Raw genomic sequence first — 16,917 nt, 5'->3', positions numbered from 1 at the left:
CTGTCCCGGTGGAGTCGCTGGTAGGCAGTTGGACTCACAATCCAAAGGTCGTCAGTTTGAATCCCGGGGTGGATGGAAGCTTAGGTGTAAAAAGAGGTTTGCAATTGCCTCAACAATCAAGCCTTCGGACACCTAGTTTCGAGTAGGAATCCCGAAATCGGGAACGCCAAGGCAATGCTGTAGAGCGAATAATTTGATTTTTGATTTTGATTTTTGATTTTGATTCATTCAGAACCCAACATTTGTACGACATAAACTGGGAAAACTATTTGCAAAAGCTTAGGGACCATCCATAAACCACGTGGACACCTTAGGGGGGGACCTTGATGATTGTCCTCGCCCCACACAGTTTTATTTGTATGGAAATTGTCCACGAGGAGGGGGGGGAGGAGATGTAAGATTTTCACAAAATTGTCCACGTGGTTAGTGGAGGAGGCAAAATAAAATCTGGAGTTTTTGCTTTTTGGGTGTTTTTAATACCCCTGACTCAAGGTGGTTTCAAATACACCCAAAAAGCAAAAACTGGAAATTTGGTTGATTGAACCTTTTGAAAAAAAAAAAAAAAAAAACTAAAGAAATCTTTTGTAACCTTTTTGATAGCAGTTTATGTCACACGTTACCTAAAAAAATGTTGTTAAAATTTTGAGTAGGAATTTTCGGTTAAACCTTTATTTCCTCATTTTGGTTTGGCGTTAACGTGTGTTGGGTGTCGAAAAGTTTTATTTTTCGTTACAAAACCTGAAAAGTTAACCTTTTCAGCACTCATATAGGTGCTATAGTGAACTTTTCATAACTGTTATATTTGTTGATGATAAGTAGGCCCAGAGTGGAAGGGGAAGAGTGTAAAAGGGGTTGGATTGTCGCACCATTTGCCGAGCCAAGTAGAAATGTTGCACTAGAGACCGCGAATAATTTGAATTTGAGAAATAATTCATTTTACAACTTCTGATCGAGATGGTGTCTTCGGCACTATTGTAAGAGATCTCGCTATTCACTTTTTTACACCAAAATTCAAATAGAAAAAAATTAACCATTTTGACAGACATGAAAAAGTATTTTCCAGTTGCAAATTCAATTTTATATCGAAAACTTAAGTCTAAACTTTTTGTTTGGCGAGGTATAATTTTCCATGAGCCGCTATTTTTTCAATAATTGATAACTTGGGCAAACCAATTTTGCCGTGTTGAAAAATAAACAAAAATATTTTATCTTACCTATTTTTACTATATTGGCGAAGACACCAGCCTGATTAGGAATTTCGTTCTCGAGATGCGGATTTTTGAATAAAACTGTTTTTATGACACCCCCGAAATTGTATGAAATTGAAATGGATGAATGGACTACTTTTAGTATAGGAAACATGAATGCCAAGTTTAAGCCAAATAAAAAAAATGCAGATTTTAATTGTTTACCGAAACCCTTCAAGATTTGCTTACAATACAAATTTAAACTACAGACCACCTATCAGTAAATGGCAAAGTTATTTGCATGATTTTTTATTTTCCAATAAATTTTGATTCTACATTTGAAAACGAGGCTTAAATTTAAAAATTCCTTAGGCTATTGCAAACTTAATTTCAAGTTTTTTTTCCTCTTAAAAAAATGTTTCAAAAAATCAGGAGAAAAATAAATATTGCTGAAATAGTAGTTTGTGCAACAAGTTGCAAAAAGAGGATTTTTTCAGCACGAGTCGTACATTTATCCAACGAGGTTCACCGAGTTGGATAAATACGAAGAGTGCTGAAAAATTCAAGTTTTGCAACGAGTTCCATACAACATTTTTTGCAATTCCATAAAAACACACACGGAGTGAAATTTTATGTAAAATTTTCATGTATTTTGTCAATAAATCGTTTAAATAAAAAAAAAAGTTGAAAAGTGTAACTTTTCGAAACAAGTGCTGAAAAGTGCAACTTATCAGCACCCATTTGAGAGCTGAAAAGTAGAACTTTTCAGCATTTATTTTGAAAAGTGTTGCTATTAGATTCTGTTATTTTTGGTACAGAAAAGTAGGCTATTTCGTCGTTCAAGAATGACAGGAAAAGTATGTAGTTTCACGACGGAATTGCAAAAAATAACTTTTTATTTTCAATTCTTGAGCTTGCTTAAAATGTTTAAAGCTGGGGTTAAAATTTGAAATTTATTTTTTTGCTCCATCACCCCGACCTTGACCAGAGCTGTGGGACAAAAGTTTCAAATAAAATTTGTACCAGCTTCATTATAAAACAAAATAATTAAAACTTTGATCTGGATTGCTATAAAGCAACAATCTACAAATTACAAAAGTTCATAAAAAGACTTTGGAAACTTAAGTAACTGATGTGAGGTAAAATAATACTTTAATTTGCGTGTATACTGTTATATGATGATGAATTGGTTCAGTCTTCAGCTTTGGAAAAAAATGATTGTCACTTGCGTGGAACCTAATTCATAATTTTTTCATCGTCCTTGAACTTGAAAATTTAGTACACAAAAGTCAGAACGTGGGAAACTAATAATTTGGCTCATCTTGAACCTTTCATGCATCAATTTTTCGACCGTACTTAATCACCAATTCGTGACCAAAATTACCCAGGGTGCGCCGTCCGGTGCCAATTATGACACGTTATTTTCGTAAGGCGACAACGGCTGATTAATTCGCAGTTCGTGTTCTTCCCCAAACCTGGCTAGATCTGTTGACAGCATCCAGTCCTCGTTCGTGATATGATACCTTAAACATTGTGCTTAGAAGAGGTCTACAACACGCGATGTTAGCGATAACGAAGAAGCCACACCCTTAAGGAAAGGTTTTTTTTAATCGAAAAAAGCTGCTCTAAGCAAGATAATACTCTAGTTCAGATAAGACTTCCAAGTTCACACTGTTTGAACAAGATAACGCAACTTGAGCGTGAGTCATTAGTCATGTCGTCTATCCATGCCAAGATCGTGAACGATAGGTTGGAACCTTTTCAAGAATCTCAAAATAAAAACTGTTTATCTTTCCAGAAGATTATTTATGGTTTCAGAATTAAGGTGATCTTCTTAAAGATGGTATCAACCTCACAAATGTAACCTTGTCTCTATCCAACCGTTTCAAAGTGCTGGCAAATACACACCAGAGATAGGTCCAGAAACATCGAGCAGGGATGATGATGGGAGGCAGGCAGTGTGTGACAATCATTTTGAGTCATCAAACAGGCCCAACACTTGCCATGACAGGGCACTTGGTGTTGAACAAATGAACCCATTTAGCTACACGGCGAGACTTGGTCTATCAAGTGATGCAAAAAATATGCAAATTTATCACACCGTATAAACCGATTACCATCACCCTCGGAGTGTTGTGACAGCTCTCATTTCTGGGTTTTGAAAGGAGAACCTGTGAGAAGGGGTAGTCATCAAACGGCGGCTTTCTTCAAGATTTCTTCGAGATTACGGTCGAACCCGGGTCGGACCGTTTGAAGTGGATATGTTTTATGCAAATGACAAATCGTGTAGTTTACACGACGTAGACTAGACCGCAGGTTGATCGCAAATCCCTGCCCTGGCTGAGTCCAAGTTACCTCTTAGATAACGATAATTGCCGCGATTGCCGCCGCCGTTCGCGTAAATCTTGATAAAGGTGGCCCAGTTGCAGGTCGATGGGGACTGCCACGACTTAAAAGCCAGGTCGATATTCGCTGTCGAGATTGCGACTCTGATTACGCGATGCATTTCGCAGCGGTGACACGCTGATTGGTTCGACAGGTGACTTGGCTTGAGTGAGCTTGTGGCACCTGCTTTATTGAATCAAAGTAAGCGAAACAAAATAACACAATATTTGATGCAAAGCAGTTATTTTGAGTAAATCAGCCAAAACAAAAGGTTTTAATATTATAACAATAAGTTTAAATTTGAACTGCAAATTTTTGGATCGTTAATTTGTTAAAATCTACAGTAAAATATTGAAACTCAATTGGTGGCATGAATCTAAATTTTACCACTTTCACTCTCTATCAACGAGAGTGAGAACTTGTTAACATTCCAGCCGCAGCCGTCAACTAATAGGGTGCTGCCCTCAGCTCATTACATATCGTCGACCACTTTCGACATCGCTGCTGGCCCAAGTCAAATCAGCTGCGACTACTCCTTGTTGTTCAAAATCCCTCCTCGCGTTCGATTAGTACCAATTAGTGATTAATTTGCGGTGAAATTGCACCACAACGCCTTATCTAACCATCTAGAGGAGAAATCTGCGTCTGCACGACGACGAGCTGCGGCTAATTAGAGACAAAGGCCCACGCGCTGCATCGTCTTAAGCAAAGCCATTTCACGGTGGAGCATGCGTCAAGGTGAAAACCGGAATGATGGGGCATTATGAATTAATTTAGTGCGTTTCAGCGGTGCCAGCGGTGGCTATCAATCTGGAACGTGTGGTTTCTCCCTTGTAAGGGAGGCAGAAGCAATCAGGACTAATCGATTTGATTAAGGTGTTTACAGGGCGGGGATCGAGATCAGTGATTTGCAGATCAAGTGTGAACAGCAACTGCCTTTGGAAATTAGCTACTGTGATATTCAATGATTTCAACTAGCTGATGATACTTCTCTGATTTGAATGTAGTTTGACGCATACCTGTAAAAGATAGAGAGAAAAAATTGGTTAGTTAGGGATAGGGTTGTTTTCCAAAAAAAATGAAATTTATTGAAATGAGCTCATCAAGAAGAGATTTTGTTTTGTATTTTTGTATTTTTATATTTTTTGCTGTATTTTTGCTGTATTTTTGATGTGTTTTTAATGTGTTTTTGCTGTGTTTTGGTATTTTTGTATTTTTGTATTTTTGTATTTTTATATTTTTGTATTTTTGTATTTTTGTATTTTTGTATTTTTGTATTTTTGTATTTTTGTATTTTTGTATTTTTGTATTTTTGTATTTTTGTATTTTTGTATTTTTGTATTTTTGTATTTTTGTATTTTTGTATTTTTGTATTTTTGTATTTTTGTATTTTTGTATTTTTGTATTTTTGTATTTTTGTATTTTTGTATTTTTGTATTTTTGTATTTTTGTATTTTTGTATTTTTGTATTTTTGTATTTTTGTATTTTTGTATTTTTGTATTTTTGTATTTTTGTATTTTTGTATTTTTGTATTTTTGTATTTTTGTATTTTTGTATTTTTGTATTTTTGTATTTTTGTATTTTTGTATTTTTGTATTTTTGTATTTTTGTATTTTTGTATTTTTGTATTTTTGTATTTTTGTATTTTTGTATTTTTGTATTTTTGTATTTTTGTATTTTTGTATTTTTGTATTTTTGTATTTTTGTATTTTTGTATTTTTGTATTTTTGTATTTTTGTATTTTTGTATTTTTGTATTTTTGTATTTTTGTATTTTTGTATTTTTGTATTTTTGTATTTTTGTATTTTTGTATTTTTGTATTTTTGTATTTTTGTATTTTTGTATTTTTGTATTTTTGTATTTTTGTATTTTTGTATTTTTGTATTTTTGTATTTTTGTATTTTTGTATTTTTGTATTTTTGTATTTTTGTATTTTTGTATTTTTGTATTTTTGTATTTTTGTATTTTTGTATTTTTGTATTTTTGTATTTTTGTATTTTTGTATTTTTGTATTTTTGTATTTTTGTATTTTTGTATTTTTGTATTTTTGTATTTTTGTATTTTTGTATTTTTGTATTTTTGTATTTTTGTATTTTTGTATTTTTGTATTTTTGTATTTTTGTATTTTTGTATTTTTGTATTTTTGTATTTTTGTATTTTAGTTTTTTAGTATTTTAGTATTTTTGTATTTTTGTATTTTTGTATTTTTGTATTTTAGTATTTTAGTATTTTTGTATTTTTGTATTTTTGTATTTTTGTATTTTTGTATTTTTGTATTTTTGTATTTTTGTATTTTTGTATTTTTGTATTTTTGTATTTTTGTATTTTTGTATTTTTGTATTTTTGTATTTTTGTATTTTTGTATTTTTGTATTTTTGTATTTTTGTATTTTTGTATTTTTGTATTTTTGTATTTTTGTATTTTTGTATTTTTGTATTTTTGTATTTTTGTATTTTTGTATTTTTGTATTTTTGTATTTTTGTATTTTTGTATTTTTGTATTTTTGTATTTTTATATTTTTGTATTTTTGTATTTTTGTATTTTTGTATTTTTGTATTTTTGTATTTTTGTATTTTTGTATTTTTGTATTTTTGTATTTTTTTATTTTTGTATTTTTGTATTTTTGTATTTTTGTATTTTTGTATTTTTGTATTTTTGTATTTTTGTATTTTTGTATTTTTGTATTTTGTATTTTTGTATTTTTGTATTTTTGTATTTTTGTATTTTTGTATTTTTGTATTTTTGTATTTTTGTATTTTTGTATTTTTGTATTTTTGTATTTTTGTATTTTTGTATTTTTGTATTTTTGTATTTTTGTATTTTTGTATTTTTGTATTTTTGTATTTTTGTATTTTTGTATTTTTGTATTTTTGTATTTTTGTATTTTTGTATTTTTGTATTTTGTATTTTTGTATTTTTGTATTTTTGTATTTTTGTATTTTTGTATTTTTGTATTTTTGTATTTTTGTATTTTTGTATTTTTGTATTTTTGTATTTTTGTATTTTTGTATTTTTGTATTTTTGTATTTTTGTATTTTTGTATTTTTGTATTTTTGTATTTTTGTATTTTTGTATATTTGCATTTTTGTATTTTTGTATTTTTGTATATTTGCATTTTTGTATTTTTGTATTTTTGTATTTTTGTATTTTTGTATTTTTGTATTTTTGTATTTTTGTATTTTTGTATTTTTGTATTTTTGTATTTTTGTATTTTTGTATTTTTGTATTTTTGTATTTTTGTATTTTTGTATTTTTGTATTTTTGTATTTTTGTATTTTTGTATTTTTGTATTTTTGTATTTTTGTATTTTTGTATTTTTGTATTTTTGTATTTTTGTATTTTTGTATTTTTGTATTTTTGTATTTTTGTATTTTTGTATTTTTGTATTTTTGTATTTTTGTATTTTTGGTTTTTTTGTATTTTTGTATTTTTGTATTTTTGTATTTTTGTATTTTTGTATTTTTGTATTTTTGTATTTTTGTATTTTTGTATTTTTGTATTTTTGTATTTTTGTATTTTTGTATTTTTGTATTTTTGTATTTTTGTATTTTTGTATTTTTGTATTTTTGTATTTTTGTATTTTTGTATTTTTGTATTTTTGTATTTTTGTATTTTTGTATTTTTGTATTTTTGTATTTTTGTATTTTTGTATTTTTGTATTTTTGTATTTTTGTATTTTTGTATTTTTGTATTTTTGTATTTTTGTATTTTTGTATTTTTGTATTTTTGTATTTTTGTATTTTTGTATTTTTGTATTTTTGTATTTTTGTATTTTTGTATTTTTGTATTTTTGTATTTTTGTATTTTTGTATTTTTGTATTTTTGTATTTTTGTATTTTTGTATTTTTGTATTTTTGTATTTTGTATTTTTGTATTTTTGTATTTTTGTATTTTTGTATTTTTGTATTTTTGTATTTTTGTATTTTGTATTTTTGTATTTTTGTATTTTTGTATTTTTGTATTTTTGTATTTTTGTATTTTTGTATTTTTGTATTTTTGTATTTTTGTATTTTTGTATTTTTGTATTTTTGTATTTTTGTATTTTTGTATTTTTGTATTTTTGTATTTTTGTATTTTTGTATTTTTGTATTTTTGTATTTTGTATTTTTGTATTTTTGTATTTTTGTATTTTTGTATTTTTGTATTTTTGTATTTTTGTATTTTTGTATTTTTGTATTTTTGTATTTTTGTATTTTTGTATTTTTGTATTTTTGTATTTTTGTATTTTTGTATTTTTGTATTTTTGTATTTTTGTATTTTTGTATTTTTGTATTTTTGTATTTTTGGATTTTTGTATTTTTGTATTTTTGTATTTTTGTATTTTTGTATTTTGTATTTTTGTATTTTTGTATTTTTGTATTTTTGTATTTTTGTATTTTTGTATTTTTGTATTTTTGTATTTTTGTATTTTTGTATTTTTGTATTTTTGTATTTTTGTATTTTTGTATTTTTGTATTTTTGTATTTTTGTATTTTTGTATTTTTGTATTTTTGTATTTTTGTATTTTTGTATTTTTGTATTTTTGTATTTTTGTATTTTTGTATTTTTGTATTTTTGTATTTTTGTATTTTTGTATTTTTGTATTTTTGTATTTTTGTATTTTTGTATTTTTGTATTTTTGTATTTTTGTATTTTTGTATTTTTGTATTTTTTGTATTTTTGTATTTTTGTATTTTTGTATTTTTGTATTTTTGTATTTTTGTATTTTTGTATTTTTGTATTTTTGTATTTTTGTATTTTTGTATTTTTGTATTTTTGTATTTTTGTATTTTTGTATTTTTGTATTTTGTATTTTTGTATTTTTGTATTTTTGTATTTTTGTATTTTTGTATTTTTGTATTTTTGTATTTTTGTATTTTTGTATTTTTGTATTTTTGTATTTTTGTATTTTTGTATTTTTGTATTTTTGTATTTTTGTATTTTTGTATTTTTGTATTTTTGTATTTTTGTATTTTTGTATTTTTGTATTTTTGCATTTTTGTATTTTTGTATTTTTGTATTTTTGTATTTTTGTATTTTTGTATTTTTGCATTTTTGTATTTTTGTATTTTTGTATTTTTGTATTTTTGTATTTTTGTATTTTTGTATTTTTGTATTTTTGTATTTTTGTATTTTTGTATTTTTGTATTTTTGTATTTTTGTATTTTTGTATTTTTGTATTTTTGTATTTTTGTATTTTTGTATTTTTGTATTTTTGTATTTTTGTATTTTTGTATTTTTGTATTTTTCAGCTTCCCAAGAATCAGCTCACATTCGACCTCGGCCGGTATGTGTGAAATCTGTGTGTGGCCCATTTGGCACGCTGCCAAAAACAAAGTCTCGTGGTCGCCGGCAAACTGCATTTAATTCACCTTGACGCCACACAGACACGCCACCCCCACACGACCTTTTTTGTGGTTGGTTGGCCAGCAGCTGCCGGACACGGTCATGGCCCGGGGCCACGAGACGGCCCAAAAGAGATTAATCTGTTTTTGAGCGTCTGTTAGACCTTGATGGCTGAGGTGTGAACTTGAATGAATTTGATCAAATTTAAGCTTGAAATTTGAGAGAATTTTACTAAAGCTTGTAACTTTGTAAACTGCTTCGGACGAATGTTCCAGACTTCCTTATTACTTTCACTTAATTTATGCTCCCAAATCCCTTCCATAACTGCTAGCCCCATGTTTGTCTGGCCAAAACATGCCCCGGGTCCTTTATTGTACCTAATTAGGAGTAATGGTCTCTCCCCACAATCGGTCGCTGGCTGGCCGGTCGGCAGCTGGAAGAAGGTGGAGAAGCAGCAGAAAGATTTCCCAGTCACGTGTTCGAGTCCCTGCGGACAGTCTTTGACACCAGCGTCTACCCGCTTTAATCCATACACTTTAACCCTTAACTGATTTTTTTTTAATTTAGTGAAAACTAAGAATTTGGGAAGTTTCGCCAAAATTAATACCAAAATTGCATAAAACTTCAAATTTGACTCAAGAAAAAAAAGATGTGCAGTAGAGGGTTAAACCAAACCAGAGTGAAAGGGTGAATAAAGCGCCCCATAAAAGGGGAGAACTCCTTGCCCAAAGAGTCAAGAAGGTTCGCGTCGGCAAAAACCGTTTTAATGCACCGCCAGACCCTGGGACGCCCCCGCCTTTCTGCTTCCGATTGCGCTGATCGGGATCTGAAATTTCTACATGATATTTAATATCAAGGAACAGAACGGGAAAACTCCCGCGCATTATTCATGAGGTGCATGGAGCGTCGAAATCGTTAAGGAGAGGGCGTTCGCTTTTGGCCGTGACCCTTCCCCTTGCAGAGTTGAGTGATTCAGAGCAGAATTTTTGTGAAGGGGATCGAAACTCAATATTCAAGGTTACCCTCGTCTTTCGAGGAACGGAAAAAAGTTGTCTTCAAAGAAGAAAGATAACGAAGTTATTTTTGGGTGAAAGTAAGAGGTCGATATCACTTTCCCGAAATATTTATGGCTCTATCGATGGCCATCAGAATTGTTCGCAAAAAATCTGATTAAATTTTGCCATCCTCCCTTCGGGCAGCTTCTATGAGTCATCGGTCATCGATAGGCTTAGTGATTTTTCACGCTCGAAAATAGCAAATTTCACGGGGACCTTAATTTCAAAACACCAAATTTCACGCAAATTTCGCGGAACGTGAAAAATGTTTTAAAAAAATCTGAAAATGTTTTGTTTTTTGAAACAGAAACATCTTTTTATGCTTAATTATATATTATTCTTCAACTAAAAAAAACTTTTCTAAATTTGAACGTGACACAAAAAAAATCTTATAATTTTCATAAAAGTTTCCACTTGGTTTATGGATGAGCTCTAATTATATTTTGAAACAAAATATAGGGCATGCGTATAATCATTTATTGAACTAATTTTCAAATATTCGACTAATAAAGAAAAAAACGTTTTCGCTGATTTGCTTCTGTTTTTGCTAACATTTTATTGAATTTCATATCAATGCAAGGTTCAACAATCTTGTCCAGCCAAAATGAGTAAAATAGTTTGAATTTTCTGCGATATTTAGCCCATTCAAAATATTTTTTTAATATTTTATCTATCTTTTCAAAAACTAAATTTAAAATTTATAGGTAAAAATAATATACTTTGTAACGAAATCGATTTTTTTTTTCAAAATGAGAACAGAAAACAAAAAAATTGTGGCATTTTTTAACTTTCACGGGAATTATCCACCAAAATAATCAAATATTGTTAAAATTAAACAGGACTTAGAAAAAAATCTGAAATGTTTTTAAAAGGTGTTTTCAAAGATAAAAAAAACTCTTCATTTAATTTTGGATAAAACAAAGCTTATTTCGTTTAATTCCTGTTGAAATTTTACATTTCAAATAAAATAGTAGTAAAATATTTACTAAAGCTAACAAAATATTACTAAATCTAAACAATTCTTCAAATGGTTCATATCAAGCTTTTCAATTGAAAACTTTTAAAATTTACGTTAATTGAGAAGAAAAAATTGATTTGAGAAAATTTATAAATTTAAAGAATTTCACAAAATTCGCGAAATCATCAAAATTCACGAACCCTATATTAGTAATTGTACAAGGGTATTCACTCGCTTAATTCTACAGTAGTTCTTTAAATTATTTTTATTCCTATTTGAGTTTGATAAAATATTTTGAGAAAAATCGTTACACTTTCACACAAACATAAAATTTCACGGGATTTCGCGGAAGAAGAAAAATTTCACGGATTTCACGCTGTCCGCGAAATCGTGAAATTTCACTAACCCTAGTCATCGATTTTCGATAAATTGCACGCGGAATATTGCCTTCTCTCATTCAGGGCGATTTTCCACCCCCTCATCTCACTCGGTACTTATTATGGAAAACGGCCACTTGGTAGTAAAAGCTGGGAGGAAAATTATGGAATTGAAGGAGGCATTAAACCGGACCCGATGTAATGGGCGTTGAGTTCTGGACTGGGCGCGCTGGGACGAATTAATTGGATTTGTTGGGAATGGGATTGGAAAAAGTTTCTTGGTTGTTTGATTGGCGGCGGTGATTACCAATAAAAGCCGCGTTAATTGAAGTGATTTGCAATGAACAGCTTGAGCGTAGTTAAAGAAAAAATCAGTTGAAAGTAAAATTGTCCTTAGACCAGTTCTCAAATTCATTGACTAGTTGATGAGGTTATTTTGCATAAACAACATCAATCAAACCATCCACTTTGACGACTGCCGGGTCTTTTGTGGGCTCTATTGCAAGTTTCTGCTCGAACCTAGGAGTCCGAAGGCTTGAATGGTGAACTGTGTGAATTCCCCTCCTTAACTCAAACAAAACTAAATGTATGCTCGATATCGTCACAAGTTTACGACCACCCTGCTCTCGCGTACTCAAAATTCCTATTAATTTCCTACTGATTAGTGTAAATCACTCCAACGGCCATAAAATTTGTAATTGAAAGTTTCAATGCTCCCAGCCAGCAACATTTACCACCGCCACCGTCCTCCGCCAACAACAAGGGGCCATTTTCATAACCATTAATCGCGCTCCTCTCCACCGCCGTTGAAACTGCGGCTTCCTACTCCGTTTCGAGTTCCTCGAATAAAATAAGACATTAAATTCTTCACGATTGTAACCGATTTGCTCTGCGAGACCAACATTCCCATTGTGTGGTTACATAGTTTGTTGTATCTTTCGAGATTCTTTGTGGCTGACCGCGTAGCTGCTGCTAGTACATCCCACTCTAGTAAGCGCTCGTAACTCTTGGGATATCGGACTCTGCTGCAGCTGACCACAAGCCATTACACCATATTAAACTCAACATCAAGCAAATGGGGGAACACGGAGCGAAAAAAAAAAGATTCTACACAAACAAACGAACCCGTCATCGTCAGAGCACATGGAGCGGAATATGTTAATTTCATTTGACTCGTCTTCTCCCTCTTTACTTGTTTACTGTTGAGTCTTTATTTCCCGCGAAGAGTTGTCTGAACGCCCACGCGCGCGCCCGTTCTCCAATTCTTCCTTGTTCGTCCACCGTGGACACACCATCACATCTCATTAGACTGATTATTATTCGTTTAACAGCCTCTCCCACTAATTACTTGTGAACACCCAGTAGCTGAAAAGTGTTTTCAAGGGGGGAAGACCAAACCTCATATGATTGCATACTTTCGGGAGTCCCACATTAAATCACATGATTTGCAGTAAAAACTGCTCAGAGGCCATAAAAACAAAAACCAATTGCCCGAACTCAGAATTCGATCTCGTGGGAGTCGGTTGATTTCTGGTTTTTTTTCTTGCCATGACAAGTGATGAGGAACGAAACGGGAACTGATTGCTTTGCCTTATACACACTTTGGGTAGAAGCAGTTCTACAACAATGTCTTTTGGTCACATGTGCGTGAGATTAATGTGGGTGCATGGGAAGAATGCAGGCGATGCTGCGTAATACGAATGGGATTTCTTGGGGTTTTTTTTGGGACGTAACATAGTTCAATGGAGAGTATGTAGAAAGCGAATCGTAAAAATCAAATATAATAGTTTTTTTTTTCAGCCACGATTTATCATAGTTTGAGAAAAAACAAACATGTTTGATGATGAAAAGACTAAAACCTTAGAAATCATGAATCATATTTTTTTCAAATGCAAATCAAATTTTACAATTATTTCTTCATACAAATAGTCACGAAATGCTACCGACATCATACTAAAGCATTAAAAAATCTTCTTAAAATAATAGGGGAACATTTTGGTGCTTTAAAAAAAAAAAAAAAAAAAAAAATGACGGTTCAAACAACAATACATCAAGGAATGAGCAATTCTATGTCAAATAGGGAATCGGTTGTACCGGACCCTCTCCGATTTCAATGAAACTTTGTAGACATGTTATCCTACGTTTTGGTAAGCCATTTTTGTGTATATGGAGCCTGTTTCACTCGATAATGACATTTGAGAAGGGCGTGAAAGACAAACTTTTAGGAAATTTGACGTAATTTCCGAGAAAAAAAAAAATACACTGATGGAAAAAACACATAAGATTATTTAATTTAAATGTTTAAAAGTCAAATTTGAAGGTGAGCCCTATTTTTTTTTGTTCAAAATTTTGTGAAAATACCTTAAAATGCTTCAAAAAGACTCACAAAAAATGCAGGATGAAGCAACTCACCTAAAAAAATTCAAAAAGCATTTGCTAAAACTGTTTTTGCCTTCCTCACCTTACTGAGGAAAGGCTATAAAATCACTCGAAAAATGAACTTCTTGATTTGACCTCCTAGACCCACCTTCACGTATACCTATCGACTCAGAATCATGTTCTGAGCAAATGTCTGTGTGGATGTGTGTAGGTGGGTGGACAAAAAAATTGTCACTCGATTATCTCCGGACTGGATGAACGGATTTTGACCGTATTAGTCTCATTCGATCCGTCTTGGGGTCCCATAGGTCTCTATTTAAAATCAGCAAGTTTAGTTAAGTACTTCAAAAGTTATGCTAAAAAAACGATCTTGACTACGTTTCCGAAGATTGTAAAAAGGGTGGTTTTTGTAAGAAAACCCGTCATGCTATACATTTTTAGAGAGGTATTTAAAAGACCTTTCCAACGAGTCCAAAACATTGAAGATCTGGCAACTCTATCAAAAGTTATAAGCACTTAAGTGTTATTTATCCACTTTTTTTAGGCCGGATCTCACTTATTTTGATAAAAACGTTGTCCGGATCTATTATGCGACCCATTGTTAGATGGGTAATCAAAAGACCTTTCCAACGAGCTCAAAACATTGAAGATCTGACAACCCTATCAAAAGTTATAAGCACTTAAGTGTTATTTATCCACTTTTTTGAGGCCGGATCTCATTTATTTTGATAAAAACGTTGTCCGGATCTGTCATGCGACCCATTGCTAGATGGGTAATCAAAAGACCTTTCCAACGAGCTCAAAACATTGAAGATCTGACAACCCTATAAAAAGTTATATGCACTTAAGTGTTATTTATCCACTTTTTTGAGGCCGGATCTCATTTATTTTGATAAAAACGTTGTCCGGATCTATTATGCGACCCATTGCTAGATGGGAAATCAAAAGACCTTTCCAACGAGCTCAAAACATTGAAGATCTGACAACCCTATCAAAAGTTATAAGCACTTAAGTGTTATTTATCCACTTTTTTTAGGCCGGATCTCATTTATTTTGATGAAAACGTTGTCCGGATCTGTCATGCGACCCATTGCTAGATGGGTAATCAAAAGACCTTTCCAACGAGCTCAAAACATTGAAGATCTGACAACCCTATCAAAAGTTATAAGCACTTAAGTGTTATTTATCCACTTTTTTGAGGCCGGATCTCATTTATTTTGATAAAAACGTTGTCCAGATCTATTATGCGACCCATTGCTAGATGGGAAATCAAAAGACCTTTCCAACGAGCTCAAAACATTGAAGATCTGACAACCCTATACAAAGTTATATGCACTTAAGTGTTATTTATCCACTTTTTTGAGGCCGGATCTCATTTATTTTGATAAAAACGTTGTCCGGATCTATCATGTGACCCGTCATTAGATGGGTAATCAAAAGACCTTTCTAGGAAACCCAAAACATTGAAGATCTGACAAACCTATCGAAAGTTATAAGCACTTCAGTGTAATTTACACGCATTTTTTGAGGCCTGATTCCAGATATTTCGATGAAAAAGATGACCGGGTCTATTATGCGATTCGTCGTTAGTTAGATAATCTAAATAGCTTTCCAATGAATCAAAAACATCAAAGATCTGAAAACCATATCCAAAGTTATTTGCACTTCAGTTTTAATAATACTTTTTAAACGATGGCCGAATCCATCATACGAGCAATCGTTAGTTGAATAATCAAAAGGCCTTTTAATGATCCTATAGCAATAAAGATCTGTTAACTCTATTAAAAGTTAAGAGCAGTTAGCTTTTATTCGTGCACTTTTTGAGAACTGATCTCAGATTTTACACCTCTGCAACATTGCAGAATCGATTGAAATCCAACGTATTTTCAAATATTCTCAGAATTTAGATGGAGTGAACAAAATCTGAAGTTTTTGCTAGTATAAAGGCACTCTAAAAAAAAGAGACTCAACATATTTTTCTTTATTTTTATTAACAATGTATGCACCCCGCCGCCTCAATATCTCCATACCGGTGGAAAACAAACGTCCCTTTGCTGAGCTGGTCCGGCAGCGGTCCGTTACGGCGTTGACGGGGAGAGGTTCCGGCGTGTTCCGGATTCCAACATTTGGCCAATACTCGTAGTACTGCTTGCTCATTCTGGCTCAAGCACTGACCATTTACCCGGACGTGCCAGACATGATCAGCAAATGATTGACGTGGAACCGATGCCTAGAATCGAAAATTACACCACGACCACTTCCTTCAATCCTGACTCCGTGGACGAGTTTGGCTGCATTCCGTGACGGTCTTAAGTCTATTTCTTCCATAAACATGGCCGGGTGATCCGTCGTGCGGAGCGTGTAGGAGGTGCTGACGTGGACTTCAAGCAGGAAAATTAATTTCGCAGCTGCAGTAGTGCACCACGTTGAACATCCTGAAAAATTTGAATTGCTTAAGTTACTCTTCAGATTCAACTGCATAAACGGTAAAACTTACGTAAGAATCACTTTTTTAAATTTGCTGCCTAATCTTCAAACTGGACCTTGTTCTGTGAGAAAATTACTTTCGGTCCTCCTCGTCCTCCTTTGAATCGTAAACAATCAGATCAGACAGATTTTGACATTTCAAAATGCAGTGGTTCCAGCGGTTCCAGCTTGGCAGACAATCGACGGAAACGCGCACGCATCCTGGTGGAGAGTAGCACTACCGCAACGATGTTCGGTTTGTTAGCGCGCTTGGCGAGCGTTTTTTATCCCGTAACGAATTTTTTCACCACCATCTCGGGTTTAAAAATTCTAAATCACTTAAAAGCAGTCAAACTTTAAGCAAAACAATGTAAATGGGCCAATGTGAGTTTGTAAACAAGCAGGCTGTCCTGCTCATGTCAAATGTAAACAACCACTGACATGAGCAGGACAGACTGCTTGTTTACAAATTCACATTGTCCCATTTACATTGTTTTGCTTGACTTAATTTTAACAATAAAAAAAATAGGACAGCGAAAAAAAATAATGTTTTTGTGATTCGACTATCCGAAGTGAAATTTTGCCAAAGCCTTCGGATAATCGAGTCTAGAATGTACTTTTTTTGAAACCGGGTCTCAGATTTTGCGATAAAAATATTGTATGCATTGTTGGCAAGGTTATCAAAATTTTGATAAAAACTTGATTAAGACCTTGCCGATAAGATTGAAGATCTGAAAACCCTATCAATAGAAATGAGTAATGAAGTTTAATTTTGTTGAAATGA

General features: G+C 31.8%; 1 protein-coding gene and 1 long non-coding RNA gene across 2 annotated transcripts in view; both read right to left on the bottom strand.

The window, feature by feature from the left end:
* LOC120429394 (IQ motif and SEC7 domain-containing protein 1) overlaps positions 1-16,917 on the bottom strand; it is a 223,131-nt gene that overhangs the window by 194,294 nt on the left and 11,920 nt on the right. The window lies entirely within an intron of this gene.
* Positions 15,636-16,413, bottom strand: LOC120429456 (uncharacterized). The gene is made up of 2 exons (XR_005607395.2): positions 16,165-16,413; positions 15,636-16,102 (listed from the first exon to the last, which is right to left on the bottom strand). It is a non-coding gene; the product is annotated as an uncharacterized LOC120429456 (long non-coding RNA).

The sequence above is a fragment of the Culex pipiens genome, chromosome 2, assembly GCF_016801865.2.
Source record: "Culex pipiens pallens isolate TS chromosome 2, TS_CPP_V2, whole genome shotgun sequence".
In the NCBI taxonomy this organism is placed as follows: domain Eukaryota; kingdom Metazoa; phylum Arthropoda; class Insecta; order Diptera; family Culicidae; genus Culex; species Culex pipiens.
This window is presented reverse-complemented; position numbering and strand designations above follow the sequence as displayed.